Source organism: Marmota marmota, unplaced genomic scaffold, assembly GCF_001458135.2.
Source record: "Marmota marmota marmota unplaced genomic scaffold, marMar, whole genome shotgun sequence".
Lineage (NCBI taxonomy): Eukaryota > Metazoa > Chordata > Mammalia > Rodentia > Sciuridae > Marmota > Marmota marmota.
Genome location: NW_026000241.1, coordinates 4,930,978 through 4,948,556, shown reverse-complemented (window position 1 = coordinate 4,948,556; position 17,579 = coordinate 4,930,978). Strand labels below are relative to the sequence as shown.

Below are 17,579 nucleotides of genomic sequence, written 5' to 3'. Positions count from 1 at the left end.
GACCGGTAGTCAGTGACGGGTATGATCCAATTGCAGTGGTATCAACCTAAGACAGGAGGCTGACGCCTAGAGGTCAGTTCATCCCATGACGGGTAAGAACCATATGTTGAATTGGACAACCTACCAGGCACGGTCCCTAAGCCACATTGCTTGTTGTTTAATTAATCAGAAGTGGGGAGATGCTGAGAGCCATAGCTAAGTAGGTACGACACATGGCAATTTCCTTGTCAGCCTACCCCATGTTGCTTAGAGGAAGGACTCTCCATTGTGGACCCAGGTCATTTGCAGTGACTTTGCATGAAAGGTGACCTTGCTCAAGGACCAGGGCGGATCCGGGTTTAGGGTGGATCAGGGTTTAGGATGATCCGGGTTTAGGGCGGTTCCAGGTTTAAGGTGATTCCTGCTGGGAATAGGGCATATCCTGCTGCCTCAGGCGTCTTGAGTTCCCGTTGAGTTCTTGCGGGATTCAGAGAGTATTTGGGATTCAGAGCCCGGTGGAGAGTGTGGGTTTTCCCCAGAATGTGCTTGTAGAGTGCTGGTGTGAGTTCGGTAATAAAGAATTGCTGTTTGAATCTACAAGGCTGTGAGTGGCTCGTGATTTTGTGCCCAGCCAGACTGCAGCAAAAAGAAATGGGGCTGGAGATACAGCTGAGTAGTAAAGCACTTACTTAGAAAGTGTGAAGCCCTAGGTTCAATGCCCAGAATGGCTAAATAAATAAATAAAAAGAAAAGGAAAAAAGTCTCCTTGAGAGTCCTGAACTAGTCTGTAGGCCTGACACAGCAATTTGATTTTCCAATTAGAGAGAATTGCTATCCCACTGGAAAAAAAATTTCTTCTCAGTAGTTGATCTGTTTTACAAAAAATGTACTTGAACACAATATTTTCAATGACTCCAATAAAAATTTTTTAAAGAAAAAGCTAATATGTTAATCTGTAATTTGCTTGAAACCTTTAAGAAACTCTAAAAAAGTGTGCTAAGAAATGGGGTTTGAAGAAAATATACATCTACGGCCATATCATAGGCATGTACAAATATGTAAAAATCAATCTCACCATTATGTGTAATTATGATGAAGCGATAAGACAGAAAAATATGCCAGACTGTGAAAAATATAAAATCCACGTAAAAATGTCATTTTTCCCTGAAAAGAAACCCACACATGTATACATGTACACATATCTGTATTATATATAAATAAGAGGGTAGCATAACCCATCATGTGAGGTCAGTAGGATGTTGGCAACAATGAACAAATTCATTCTTCAGTGGCCCATTAGCCACAAATATTGAAAAACAACATACAGTCTAAGACTAGTCACATATTAGAAATAAAATTCAATTTACTTTTGATCCAACATAGTTCAAAGTGTCAGAGGGCTCACTACTTGATTTGATTAAGAGTATACTACCTAGGAAATTCAGATAGCACAGCCTAAACAAAACTTGCACAAGTGTTTCATCTCAATCTTTATTTTCAAGAATACAAATCAGAGGGTTAGGGATATAGCTCAGTTGGTAGACTGCTTGCCTCACATGCACAAGGCCCTGGGTTCAATCCCCAGCACCACACACATACACTCAAATACACATCAGAAACACACAGTACAGCGATCTACTTTAAGAATAAATTACTGGGCTGGGGTTGTGGCTCAGTGGTACAGCACTTGCCTTGCATTTGTGAGGCCCTGGGTTCGATCCTCAGCACCACATAAACAAATAAATAAAAATAAAGATATTGTGTCCATCTACAATATTTTACACACACTAATTCTAATTAGGTATACATGACAGCACAATGAATTTTGATTCATTTATACACAAATGGAGCACAACTTTTCACTTCTCTGGTTATACATGATATAGATTCGCACCATATGGGCGGTCAAACATGTACCTAGGGTAATGATGTTCATCTCATCATCTTTCCTGCCTCCATGCCCCTACCCTTCCATTCCTCCCCTTTGACCAAAGATCCTCCATCCCCCCATCCCATTATGGATCACCATCCAATTATCAGAGAGAACATTCAGCCTTTGGTTTTTGGGGGGATTGGCTTCCTTCACTCAGTATAATTCTCCAACTCCATTCATTTACCTACAAATGCCATAATTTTATTCTTTTAATGCAGAGTAATATTCCACTGTGTATATATACCACAGTTTCTTTACCCATTCCTCTATTGAAAGGCATCTAGGTTGGTTCCTAGTTTTTGTGAATTGAGCTGCTATGAACATTGATGTGGCTGTGTCACTATAGTATGCTGATTTTTAAGTCCTCTGGGTACAGATTGAGGAGTAGAATAGCTGGGTCAAATGGTGGTTTCATTCCAAGTTTTCTAAGGACTCTCCATACTGCTTTCCATAGTGGTTGCACCAATTTTTAGTGCCACCAACACTGTATGAGAGTATCTTTTTCTCCACATCCTTGACAAAACTTATTATTGCTTGTATTCTTTTTTTTTTTTAAATATTTTTTTGAGAGAATTTTTTTTAATATTTATTTTTTAGTTTTTCGGCGGACACATCTTTGTTTGTATGTGGTGCTGAGGATGGAACCCGGACTGCACACATGCCAGGCGAGCGCGCTACCAATTGAGGCATATCCCCAGCCCTCATATACTTGTTGATCTATTGTATATCTTCTTCTAAAAAGCGTCTGTTCAGTTTCTTAGCCCACTTATTGATTGGGTTGTTTATTTTTTTGATGTTAAGTTTCTTTGAGTTCTTTATACATCCTGGAGATTAGCACTCTATCTGATGTGTGAGTAGTAGTTCTCCCACTCTGTGGGCAATGTCTGCACATTATTGATTGTTTCCTTTGCTGAGAAGAAGCTTTTTAGTTTAAATCTATCCCATTAATTCTTGATTTGATTTATTAATAAATAAAAGGAAGTCAGAGCCTAACTGACATGATGAAGATTTGGGCCTATGTTTTCTTCTATTAGGTGCAGGGTCTCTGGTCTAATTCCTAGGTCTTGATCCACTTTTGAGTTTTATGCAGGGCAAGAGATGGTGGTTTAATTTCATTTTGCTACATATGGATTTCCAGTTTTCCCAGCACCATTTTTTAAAGAGACTATCTTTTTGCCAATGTATGTTTTCAGCACCTTTGTCTAGTATGATATAACTGTGCTTATGTGAGTTTGTCTCTGTCTTCCATTCTGTGCCATTGGTCTACATGTCTATTTTGGTGGCAATACCTCAGCATTTTTGTTACTATAGCTCTGTAGTATAGTTTAATATCTGATATTGTGATGTCTCCTGTTTCACTCTTCTTGCTAAGGATTGCATTGGCTAGTCTGGGTTTCTTATTTTTCCAACTAAATTTCATGATTGCTTTTTCTATTTCTCTTAGGAATGTTGTTTGGATTTTTGCGTGGGCTCTCACGCATCCAGCGAGGAGGCCCACGGAATAGGGTAGAGGAGAGTGTGGCTGCAGAGTCGCTCATCAAGACCTCCGGAGACCAAGCAGGTCTGAGTTTATTGCACAGTTACCATGTATATATACTCAGGCAGTAGCTAGGCAAATTACAGGCAGCCACCAATGTAATTTCTGCTAACTTGCAGCAACCAGTCTAGGAGTGGGCTGCAGAGCAAGTGCAGGAACTGCAGCTCATGGACTCATGCCCAGGGCTGTGTGTATGGGGTGTCCTACCACTCAGACACCCTTAACATATGCCTTGTATGCAGTATGGTAGCTCCTTTATACAAGAAGGGGTTAAAGTGGCGGGGTATGCCGTCATTTCCCTCTCATCCATCATAGAGGCAAAACCTCTCCCACCCAATACCACCAACCAACAAGCTGAACTCATAGCTGCCACAAGGGCATGTGAGCTAGCGGAGGGAAATCTCCCGCGCAGCCATTGGGAAAGAAAGGGGACTATTGACCACCAGAGGGATGGCAGTCATTAATTCCACTCTTATTTCTTATGGAGTCCAATCTAGCTCCCTGAAGGAACGACCAGACAAGGCTTGTCATTGGAGAAGTGTCCATTTACTGAGGAACAGCTCTGCATATTTATAGAGCCAGGGGCGGGTTTGACAGTTAAATGATTTAACAGTTTGACACGGGGCGCTTTCTGATTGGTCATGTGAGTTGGCAGGGCTCACCATTGGGTGGCTCTTCCCGCCGCTGTCTCGGGGGATGAGGAAGTTAGTCTTTGGAGCCGGGGAGACTCCCGACACTTGTCCCCACAGATTTTAATTGGAATTACATTTAATCTGTATAACGCTTTTGTCAGTATAGCCATTTTGACAATATTAATTCTTCCTGTCCAGGAACATGGGAGACCTTTCCATCTTCAAAGGTCTTCTTCAATGTCTTTCTTGTTCTGTGGTTTTCATTGTATAGGTCTTTCACCTCTTTTGTTAGATTGACTCCCAAGGTTTTATTTTTATTTATTTATTTGAGGCTATTGTGAATGGGATGGTTTTCCTAATTTCTCTGAGGGTTCATCACTGATGTATAGAAATGTATTTGATTTATGGGTGTTGATTTTGTATCCTGATACTTTGCTGAATTCACTTATTAATTCTACAAGCTTTCTGGTGGAGTTTTTTTGGATCCTCTAAGCATAGAATCATGTCATCAGCAAACAGTGATGTTTTGAGTTCTTTTCCAACTCAAATGCCTTTAATTTATTTTGTCTAATTGCTGTGGCTAGAGTTTCAAGGACAATGTTAAATAGGAGTGGTGAGAGAGAGCATCCCTGTCTTGTTTCAGTTCTTAGAGGGAATGCTTCCAATTGTTCTCCCTCTACAATAATGTAGGCTCTGGGCTTAGCATAGATAGCTTTTACAATGTTGAGGTATGTGCCTACTATTCCTAGTTTTTCTAGTGTTATGAATATGAAAGTGTGTTGTATTTTATTAAATGCTTTTTCTGCATCTATTGAGATGATCATGATTTTTTTCTTTAAGCCTATTGATGTGATCAATTATGTTTATTGACTTCTGTATGTTGAACCAAATTTGCATCCCTGGAATGAAACTTGGTCACTGTGCATTATCTTTTTAATGTTTTTGTATGTAATTTCCCAGAATTTTAGTGAGAATTGTTGTATCTATGTCCCCACATCCTTTGCAAAAATACAAGTTACTGCAAGTGCATTCTCATGTTTGCTAACAAGTTCATGTGATAATAAAGACTTCCCATTTTTTTGTATTCACAGTTACTCTCCAGTGTGTTCTTTCATGTACGTGAAAGAATCTGAGAATAAAGGATTTCCCAAATTGCTGACATCATTAAGGTTCCTCCTCACTGTGAATTTTTTCTTAGTATCAAAGGAAACTGTAAACAATAAAGCTTTCTCACATGGCTTACACTCATGGAGTTTCTCTCAAGTGTGAGTTCCTTGAATTTTGAGAAGGTAACTGGATGGAGTGAAGGCTTCTCTGCTTTCTTTACACACACACAGTGGTGAAGGCGTTCCTGCACCCACTGTTTGACCGGGCCACGGTGTGGGGGATGCTGCGGCAGGGCCACATCATCTGGAAACATGGGGAATGTTAAGTGTTTTGTTTATGATACTCATGATATGGGTAACAGGGCATATGTCAATCAATAATAAAAGTATGTATTGCCTGAAATTTCAGGAAAACTTCCAGAACGAGACTAAGGATACAATTAAGACATGCCCGAGGTGTGTTTCAATATCTCTCAGGATACAAACAATATTGTTATTTCTCAAGCCTAAGTAACAAAGAACATTTATCCCATGGTTAACAATTTACACTAAGCCCCCGTTCTAGAGCCACGACCTGTGCAACATACATTCCCCCCACTAACAGACCCTCCTTTGCCTTACGCAGGAATTTATGATGAGAATGGGGAACTCATAGTTAATATTAACTGCAAATGGGTTGAGGTGCAGAGCCTGTCCTTTAGTTAAAGAATACAAAGATGTCCAAGACTTGGTGTGCTTTGACTAAGGATCAGAGAACTTCTTTAAGAAAGAAGTTAAATAGGTCTATGAAAAAAGGAAATTACACTGGAAATTAAAAATAGAGTAATGTAAAATTAACATAGATATATTTTAGAGTCACTTCAGAGTCGTAGGCTTTTAAGTAATAGACTTTCACTATTTTAAGTGTGTTTTATTGGGACTTTAGGTTAGAAGTAAGAAAGCTTACCAGTCATCATAGGTAGGCTTTAAAGTTACAAGTTAATGGTAGGGCAGGAGACCTGTAGTCAAGTTGCATAATCTAGCACCTAGTGATTGAGGTAAAAACATAAAAGCTTAATCATGATTGGCAAAGGTTTAGAGGAAAATATTTTAAACAATGTACTCAATATCTTAGGTTGCCGCAGTCCGGCTGGGCAAAATAACCGGGAGGTGACAAGCAACTTGAAGGTTGAAGCAGGAACTGCTTATTGTGGAGCAACAGAGGTTTATATACCCAACTGATTACACACAGCTTGACTCAATTAGATCATCTAGATACAGCAGTCAGCCAATAAGGAATCCCCACCAACTGAATGGCTCGGTGGCGTTGCCTCACAAACCACTCCTCCTGGCAAACTGCCAGGCGCCATCTTGACTTGATTTGCGGTCCCCAACATTAGGTAATCAATGTTTGCCAGAAAAGATTGTAACTCTTGAAAATTATGTAAATCAAAGATGTTTCGGGCTTTGAGGCTATTCATTAACTACCTGAGAAAACACCTGCAAAAAAGGTGTAAAAATAAAGGCCCCTCTAGGGGCAGCAGATCCTTCTGGAGGCTGCTCATAACTTGAAACCTATCTTCCAGTCTCTTCTTCTTTCGCAGATGCCACTCCTCCTTCAAGACCCCTGGATCCCCACTGGGGCTGGACCCAGCAACACAGGGTTTCTTTCCAGTGTGCATTCTTCCATGTATTTTAAGGGTAGAGAAATGACTGGAGGCTTTCCACACTTCTCACATACATGTTTTCATGTCACTGTGAATTCTCTGTTGTTGTCTGTGGGGACTGGGATCACCACAGGCTTTGCCACATTGCTTGCACACATAGTCTTTCTCCAGGGTGACTTATATCTTCTGACTAAATAGGAATGAATAAATAGGAATGAATGAAAGTTTTCCCACATTGTTTACATATATAGGGCTTCTCTTCACTCTGAATTTGTTCACGTGGCTAGATGAACAAAAGCCTTTTCCACATTGTACACATAGATAGGATTTCTCTCCATTGTGCTTTATTTCATGTATTTGAAGGGATCTGGGGAAATGATAAGCTTTCCAACATTGTTAACATGTATAAGGTGTCTCTTCACTGGGAATTCATTCATGTGTTTTAATGTGGCTAAAAGAACTAAAGCCTTTTCCACATAGCTTACATTCATAGGGTTTTTCTCCAGTGTTGAGTTTTTTCATGTCTTCTGAATACATTGAGATAACTGAAAGCTTTCCCACATAGTTCCACCTGTATAAGGTTTCTCTCCACTGTGCATTCGTTCATGTTTTCTAATGGAGCTGGAAGAAGTAAAGCCTTTTCCACATTGCTTACACACATAGGGTTTCTTTCCACTGTGAATGTGTTCATGAATTTGAAGTGAATTAGGAAAACAAAAGGCTTTCCCACATTGTTTGCACTTATAAGGTTTCTCTCCACTGTGAATTCTTTCATGGATTTTAACATACGTGGAAGAACTAAAGGCTTTTCCACATTGTTTACAAATGCATGATTTCTGTCCACTGTGAATTCGTTCATGTGTTTTCACATAGCTAGAAGAACTAAATCCTTTTCCACATTGCTTACACACATAGGGTTTCTCTCCACTATGGATTTGTTTGTGTGCTTTAGCATTGCTGGGTGATCTAAAGGCTTTTCCACATTGCTTACATATATAGAGTTTCTTTCCACTGTGAATTTGTTCATGCCTTTGAAGAGAACTGAGAAATGTAAAGGCTTTCCCACATTGTTTGCAATTATAAGGTTTCTCTCCATTGTGAATTCGTTCATGGATTTTAACATACTTGGAAGATCTAAAGGCTTTTCCACAGTGCTTACATATGTAAGGTTTCTTTCCACTGTGAATTCGTTCATGACTTTGAAGAGAACTGAGAAATGTAAAGGCTTTCCCACATTGTTTGCAGTTATAAGGTTTCTCTCCACTGTGAGTTCGTTTGTGTACTTTAGCGTTGCTGGATGAACTAAAGGCTTTTCCACATTGCTTACATATGTAGGGTTTCTTTCCACTGTGAATTTGTTCATGAATTTGAAGAGAACTGAGAAATGTAAAGGTTTTCCCACATTGTTTGCATTTATAAGGTTTCTCTCCACTGTGAATTTGTTCATGTTTTTTAATGTAACCATAAGAACTAAAGGCTTTTCCACATTGCTTACACACATAGGGTTTCTCTCCACTATGGCTTTGTTTGTGTGCTTTAGCGTTGCTGAGTGATCTAAAGGCTTTTCCACAGTGCTTACATATGTAAGGTTTCTTTCCACTGTGAACTCGTTCATGAATTTGAAGAGAACTGAGAAATGTAAAGGCTTTCCCACACTGTTTGCATTTATAAGGTTTCTCTCCACTGTGAATTCGTTCATGGATTTTAATGTAGCTGGAAGAACTGAAGGCTTTTCCACAGTGCTTACACACATGGGGTTTCTCTGCTGTGTGAGTTCTTTCATGCTTCTGGAAACGTTGGGGATCATGCAAGGCTTTCCCATCTTCCTTATATTCATATGGCTTCTCTCCATGTTCTGGATACTCATGTGCTTTGTGTCCAGCGTGAGATGTCAGGGGCACAACTAGGGATGGATCAGTAATGGTGACTTCTCCACACATATGGTGTTCACTAGGTTTTACTCCAGAAGAATTTCTCTTGTTTACAAAAGGATCTATGATGTGGCTGATGATTTGTCCACATTGACTATCTTCTTTCTGTTCACAGAGTCTCTCTAACACTTGAATTCTGCAAAGAATGAAAAGCACATTACTGAGGATTTGTTTACTAATGATTTAGCAGAAGAATTGGCTTTATGCTGTGTAAGCTTTACTACTGAGCTAAATTTCAGTCCTTTTTTTTTTTGAGACACCATCTTAGTTCAGGGCCTCACTATAGTGCTGAGGCTTGCCTCTCACTGGTGATCCTCTCCCTCAGCCTCCTAAATTGCAGGGATTATAGTAATGCACCACTGCCCAGTTCAGGTTTCTAAATAATCCTGCCAAATTAAGATTTTGTTAACCATGAAAATGTTTATTTGTAAATACAATTGAGTACTACTTGTGTGAAATGCATGGGACAAAACTCAGATTGGGATTTTGTGATATTTGTGTATACACAGTAAAATATCTTCAAAATGAGTCCCACTTGAAGATAATTTCATACATTTCTAATAATTTATATACAAAAAAACACTCTGTATATAAAAAACTACCAGAAAGTGTCACTTATGACATCAAGTCAGTATTCCAGATGCTGCCTACACTGTAACATTTTGGATTTTGAACTTTCCAATTATGGATGCTCAACCTGCATCATTGTATGCATCGTTGTGAACAAATAGAGATAAATCAATTTGAACCTTGGCATGTATCTTTTCCTGCTTTTTTATAAGTTACTCCCAGATTTCTGAGGGATACTGCCTTCTCTAATGAGTTCAATTACCTTAGATTTCCCCTGGAATTGTAGTGATCATCGATGGCCTGATTTTTCCATTGTTTTCCTAAAATGCAGACCCAAAAACATCATTATGACTCATTTCAACATTATAGAAAAAAATATCAGAGTCTTGTAGATCTGTTGTATAATGACTCCATGCTAGTATAGTCACCAAAATGTGGGCTTTCCATATTCCAGATCATGGAACAGAACTGACAAGCAAGTAACCACAGTTCTCTGATTGACTAAGTAAGGAAAGTATGTCACCCTTACCTATAGTGGTCAGGTTCCAGAAGGTTTCCTGCATCACATCTCTGAAAAGCTTCTTCTGGGAAGGATCCAGCAGAGCCCACTCCTCCAGAGTGAAGTTCACAGCCACATCCTCAAAAGTCACTGGCTCCTGAAATATCCCACAGGCATTCCCAGGAGGAAGGTGAGACACACAGCACTGGAGACCTGCACTCACTGTGTGAGAATTTCACAGGATACCATGTCCTCCCAATACTCTGTCACCTGGGTGTCACACTCTTAATCTCCTGCCAGGCTCACATCCTCTCCACAGCAATTCTGGTGCTGAATTGCACCTAGTGGTAGAGTAACAGGGAGAACAGGAACACTGGCTGTGCTGCTGGGTCTCTAATTCTTTCTGCACGAGGGTCTCTGGCACTTCTCAGAAAAAAAGTCCAAATATTTACTGCACAAAATAACAGTAGCTGTCCTGAGACAGCATATTCTTAGAAATGCTTGTGAACAAACTTTGATCTTTGTTGCTCTCTGGGAACTACTGTTAAGATGGACGTCACCAGAATAACTGCAGGAGGGGCTTGGGGTTCCCAAGAGGGTTATCCCAACAAAATGCAGCCTAAGTCCTGTTAGTCCCCTAATGTTTGCAATTTTCTGACATGCTTGTCAGAGGTTTCCTATCTCATTAGCCCACAAATATTCTCTGGGTGATGAATCTCTTGGGAACTGATCTTTAGATCAGATTTAAAACCTCTTTTTACAACTCACTGTATAGTGAATTCAATCCATTCTTTGGATTTGCACTAAGGGACCACAACTGGAAGCCTATATCTTAGTTCCTGTACATCAATCAGAATCAAATAGTAAATAAGACTCATGAAGGATAATTCAGTAGACTAATAGGTAATCATTAAAGTTTTGGTAGGAGAATGTTAAAAAAACAATAAAATAAAGGGAATATTGGTACATGTTCTTAGAAAGATTTCACTGTCACCAAGGTGTCAACTTTACATGAACTTATAAAATGAAAAAATGTTAATAATAAAACCCTTTGGTAGGAAAACAAAAAATTGTTCATGCTTGCTCAATTGCCCATCAACTGGGATTGTGTATAATCCCATCAACTAGGACTTAGCAAGAACCTGTCTCAAAATAATAAAGAAATCAGTAAAATGAATAAATTTTTTAGAAGGGTAAAGAGATGGCTCAGTGCTTTAGGGCCTCTGACATCATTCTCCAAACAGAAAAAGACAAAAAAAAAAAAAAGAAGGAAAGAAACCAAAGGAAAAAAAACTAGCTTATTAGATCCTCTATGCATAATTAATGTCTAACAATATTTAAACTCATTGGAATAAGAAACTGATCATTTGACTACTATACATAAACATTTTGAAGTCACACTATTTAGAAAAAGATGCTATTAACAGAAAGATTACCAAACACATCATGAAAAAGAAAAGAACACTCACTCGACCCACTTGTGGGGTTCTTTTTTTTGTCTTTTTTGGAACTGGGGGTCGAACCCAGGGCTTTGCGAATGCAAGGCAGACGCTTTGCCACTGAGCTACATCCCAGCCCTCGACCCACTTGTGAATAGAGAACTGATTCATGACATAGTGGGCAGTGTACAACAGTGGTAGACATCCCAATCACTCTAAGAGTTGAGAGAGGGACAAAAAGGTATATTTACCTGGACATGCCATGTGTTCCTGTTTATTCCAAGGATGAAATACAAATTAGAAATTACACATTGAAACCAGGAAAAAATACAGGAACAATTTGAAAAGCCACACATACATTTTCATTTATTTATATTTATATATATATATATATATATATATATATATGGAGAGAGAGAGAGAGAGAGAGAATTTTTTTAGTTGTCAATGTACCTTTATTTTATTTATATGCAGTGCTGAGAATCGAACCCAGTCCTCATACATGCTAGGCAAGTGCTCTACCACTGAGCTACAGCCCTAACGCCACACATACATTTTCAATATAGAAAATAGAGTGTTTTCTGCAGGGCGCGGTGAAGCACGCTTGTAATCTCAGTGGTTCAGGAGGCTGAGAAAGAAGGGTTGTGAGTTCAAAGCCAGCCTCAGCAAAAGCAACTCAGTGAGACCCCGTCTCTAAATAAAATACAAAATAGGGCTGGGAATGAGGCTCAGTGGTCAAGTGCCCCTGAGTAGTTCAATCCCTTGTAATAACAAAAACAACAAGAACAAAAACAAACAAAAAAATAGAAAATGGTGTTTTCTAATTTTAAAAAGTAATAATTCCTAAAAAATAAGTGGACATACTAAAAATACAGGAAGGTAAAAGATAACAATGTATAAAATTTTTTGCAAAATATGGCATGAAAAAGGAGCAGGTGCTTGCTCCAAGGCACACACCTGTAATCACTGCTACTTGGGAGGCTGAGGCAAGAGGATCCCAAGTTCCAAGGAAGTCTGGGTGACTTAGGGAGACCCTGTTTCAAAATTAAAAATGAAAAAGGGCTGGGAACATGGCACAAATCTGTAATCCCAGTGGCTCAAGAGGCTGAGGCAGGAGGAACGCGAGTTCAAAGCCAGCATCTGTAATGGTGGTGTGCGAAGCAACTCAGTGAGACCATCTCTAAATACAAAATGAGGCTCAATGGTGGAAAGCCCCCGAGTTCAATCTCTGATACCCGCACCCAAAAATAAAAAGGGCTGCAGTGTAGGCCAGTGTTAGAGCAGTTGCCTAGCATGTGCAAAGCCTTGGATCCAATCCCCACTACCCCCACAATAAACATGATTAATGCACAGAACAAAAATAAGTGAATACATGATTAAAGACACTCTAAACACTTTAACTCAATATAAAACACCATAAAGAGAACTGTGTCCTTGTTTGAGGAACAAGCCAAATACATATAAATAGTGACGATCATAGCAAAACACACAGGCTTATACATAAATGGAGGATAAACTGATGCATATCCCTGACACTGTAATTTCAATTTTACCACAACCTTCACACCAGTGGCTGAAATCAAATTTAACCTCATCAAATATTTCTGCTCACACGCTGAAAGAAGAGAATCTGATCCATATAGATACCCATTAGACTCCTCAAATGTTCACATAGCAACAATAGCAAAAAAGAGAAATCAAGGTGCACTCCTGTAAGCCCAGCAATCTGGGAAGCTGAGGTAAGAGGGTGGCAAATTCACAACCAGCTTCAGCAACTTGGCAGGACTCTAAGCAACTGAGCAAGACCCTGTCACTAAATAAAATATAAAAAACGCTGGGGATATGGCTCAGTGGTTAAATACCCCTGGGCTCAATCCCCGTAATAATAATAATAGTAATAGTAATAAAGAAGAGGGGGAGAAGGCTCATTAATAGAAAAAAATAGAGAAAATCCATTTCAAGGAAATCTTAGAATTTGAACTCAGTCAACAAAGACATTCACTGGGCGAGTAGTGCACTCTTATAATCCCACTGAGTCAGTAGGCTAAGGCAGAAGGATCACAAGTTCAAGGCCAGCCTTGGCAACTCAGCAACACTGTAATTCTTAAAAAAATAAATAAAAAAGGGCTAGGGATATGGCTCTGTGATAAAGCTGAAATCCTCAGTGCCACCAAACAAAAAACGCAACCAGCCAAACAAAAAAAGACCATAGAGTAATTTGCAGATTCCAATTATAACAACTTACATGAAGCCATAACCATAGGTGTTCCATGGCACACAGGAACAAGGAGAACAGAGAATCAACTAAGATGAAGTTAAATGATTGAAATTACATGGTTGGAAGAACACAAAGAACAGAGAATAAGCTTCAGAGACTGTTTCAACAGTGTATCACCTTGGCATGCCTTTTGGAAAGAAGTTCTTAAGAGTGAAGCAAAAAGATGTAGGAACAGGGATCACATAAAGTAAAACAAACAAAGTAGTTACAAATATGGTGTATATTAGCCCAACCATATCAATAATCACTTTAAATGTGAATGCTCTGTAGACAGACTGGTAGAAAACAAGATCCACCCTTGTGTACTTTATGAGACAAAAACAGTTGTTTGTTTTTTTTTTTTTTTAACTATCAAGACATCAAGTCAGGAGTCAAAATTTATCTTATATATGAGAAATAAATTCAAGAAATCTAGTACTGTGAGAAATCACTAGGATTATGTTTACAGTTCCCTCATCCCAAAAAATATATATGTGAAGTAATGTAGTTGGTAATAAGCTCAATTTAATAATTCAACAATGGCTAAATTGTACGTGCACATTTGTGTGATAAAGGGCATTGAAACCAGGAGCACCGAGTTGTGAGTTGCAGCCAATACATTTTTAAATTTTTATTTTAGTACAGGGTCTAAGTGGCACAGGGTTGGTCTTGGACTTACCACCTTCTTCCTAAGCCATTCAAATGGATGAGATTACAGGTATGCCCCCATGACATCTGATTGAAAGCATCATATGTGAAATTACAAATTCATTCAATTTTTATCAATTAAATATATAGATATTTTTAAAATACATCAATATGAAGACAAAAATGAATGAAATCTAAAGTTATGTCCATTCTTATTTTGACCCCAAAACAATTTTGGAAGCTCTGTTAATTTTGTACCAATCAAGTTGTACCTCAAACAAAATAATAAGGAATAAAGGGATTAAATAATGATAAAACAGTTGACTCTCCAGGAAAACATAAAAATCCTTAATATATAGTCTCTTAAACAGAGCATCAAATCACATGAGGCAAAACATGGAACTGAAGGGAAAAATCACAGATTCACAATTATATCTTCAGATTTCAACTCATCTCTATCAGCAAGGGATACATCAAGAAGTCAGAAAATCAGTACTGGAATAGTTGAAATTAATAACATCAGACATCAACTAGAGACATCTGCTCAGGTAGAAACCACTACAGCGTGCACGTTCTTTTGCCTTATCCTTTTGTAGTGTTGAGACTGAACCCAGGCTTTGCAAATACTAGCTAAGTGTGTCTACCACTAAGCCACATCCCAAGCCTCAGTACACATTCTTGTCAAGATCACAGTGTAGCAGGAAATGAGATTTAGGACAGTGAGATCTGGAAGCAGTATGTTATTCCTGGCTCCACAGCCCAGAGGGATATTCCCAAAGCCTGAGCCCTGAGCACAGCAGGGCTTTTACTTTTATACATAAGCACAGTTGGGGTACCTCAGGCAAGGGAGTTGGTGCAATTCTATTGGAAGGTGCATTCTACTTTTCTTATATGGGAGCAAGTTGTCAACAGTCCAGAGACTCTTAGCTCCTACTGCTTAGGGATTTTTACTGCACTAAGCCTAAACTGGGATTGTTCTGTCCCCATTGCTGGGTTTCCTGCTTCTACCACTGCAGTTATCTCTTACAGGTACCTGTTAGCCACCACAAGCCTCTATATTTACACGTCAGTAAGCAGAGTTTCTGTGTCAGCATGCAAAAACCACAGCCTGTCAGCTCTTAAAATGCCAATGTTCCCATTTTTGTTCTACCACAGTATAGATTCATATCCAACATGGACCATGTTCTGAACTACACGACACACCTTAACAAATCTAAAGGAACACAAATTGTGCAGAACAGTTAAACCCCCAACCATCGGCTGATGCTGTATGTTGGCAAAAGCCAAGCCTGGGAAACATTCCTTGCCAAAAGGTGAGGACATGAACAGCCTTGACACTCGGCTCTGACACTAACAGTTATAAAAGTTTCAGTAGAATGGGTTTTCTGGGCACAGCAGGATAGCTGTAAAGAGCTTCTTGTTCTGAAACTTTTTAGCGCGCAAAGAAGCCTCTTAATAGCTCACAAGCACTGAAGAATTTACAATGCCCTGATAGCTAAACTTCCTGATTAGAAGACTCTATATAATAAACATGCCAATTAGTTCCAGGTCACTGTTCCTCCATCAGAGGCCAGAGTTCCATCTGGCCCCAGCTGTGCTTAAAAATGTCTCAGTTCATTTGTCTCTGTTTTTCTCGTCTCCCTTCCCCAGTACTCAAGATCCTTTGTTGATGCTGCGTGGGTCTCAGCAAGAAGTCATAGACACTTGCTCCCTTTCAGACCATACTGAAATTAAAGCAGACATCAGTAGCATGAACTTAACTGGCAAATGTCCAAGATACATGGCTGAATGGCATAAGGATGGAAGAAAACAACAGCAGAGAAATTTAAGTATTTCAAAATATGTGAACATGAACAAACATCTTTTAAAAAAAATTTTAGTTGTAGATGGACACAATACCTTTATTTGATTTATTTATTTTCATGTGGTGCTGAGGATTGAACCCAGTGCCTCACACATGCTAGGCAAGTGCTCTACCACTGAGCCACAACCCCAGCCCTGAACAAAATCTTACCATCACTTGTGGGATACAGAAAAAGCAATGCATAGGGAGAAATTTACAACAATGAATGCCTATATTCGAAAAGACGAAAAACTTCAACTCAACAGTTTAATGTACCACATTGGATAACTGACAAAAGAAGAGCAAGATACTCTTAAAGCACAGAAAAATAACTTGGGAAGAAATCAACCAATTTCTGGAAAGAAACAATCCAGAAAAACTCACATGAGGAAAGATAAACAATGTAAATAAGGCTCTATGTATTACAGAAATTAAAACAATAGCAACTCAAACACAGAGAACCAGGCCCACCTTGTCTTTTGGGCTTATTCTTAACACTTAAGAACACCAATCATTACAATGTCTTCCAGGCAATAGATGCAAAAGTACTACTTCATAATGTATGAGGCTCATAGTGCCAAGATACAAAACTAGACAGACATTATAAGAAATAACAAAAAATAAATGAATAAAGGTGAGGAGCATAGCTCAGTGAGAGTGCCCTGAGTTTCAATCCCAGTACAGAGTAGGGGGAGAGAAGACAAACTGCTTTTAAGAATAAAGATGAAAGAATCTTTATAAGGGCATAGCTCAGTATAAGGGCCTAGCATGTGTGAGGTTCTGACTCTGATCCCTGGCACTGCCAAAATAAATAAGAAAAAGAAAAAATCCTCAACAAATAATGGCAAAGTACATCTATCCTTATACAAACAGCATGATCCAACAAAACTACATAAGAATTATTATAAGTAGTTTTAAAAATACTTAGTTGTAGATGGGACTTTATTTATTTGGACATAGTGCTCAGAATTGAATCCAGTGCCTCATACATGCCAGGTAAGCATCTACCACTGAGCCACAACCACTGCTCCTACTATAAGTATTTAAGAATGACCAAACAGCTGGGTGCGGTGGTGCACACCTGTAATCCCAGTGGCTAGGGAGGCTGAGGCAAGAGGATCATGAGTTCAAAGGCAGCCTCAGCAAAAAGCAAGGTGCTAAGCAACTCAGTGAGACCCTGTCTCTAAATAAAATACAAAATAGGACTGGGGATGTGGCTCAGTGGTCAAGTGCCCCTGAGATCAATAGGCGGTACCAAGAAAAAAAAAAAAGACCAAACATTTAAAAGTCAACTCATGGAACTGATCATCTCCAAAATCTAAATAACAAAATCTTAAGATCAAATCAATAGGAACAGAGAAAGCATAAAACAAAATAGTGATAGGCATTCACACTGAGAAAAAAAACAAATAAAAAAAGACTTCTCACATGTGCCATTATGGCCTACCTACAAAAATCCCAAAGAGGGCTGGGGATGTGGCTCAAGCTGTAGCGCGCTCGCCTGACATGCGTGCGGCCCGGGTTCGATCCTCAGCACCACATACAAACAAAGATGTTGT

General features: G+C 39.1%; 1 pseudogene; it reads right to left on the bottom strand.

Annotated features, from left to right (window-relative positions):
* Positions 1–4,938: 4,938 nt before the first annotated feature.
* The window catches only part of LOC107145035, a 14,644-nt pseudogene continuing 2,003 nt past the window's right edge, over positions 4,939–17,579 (bottom strand).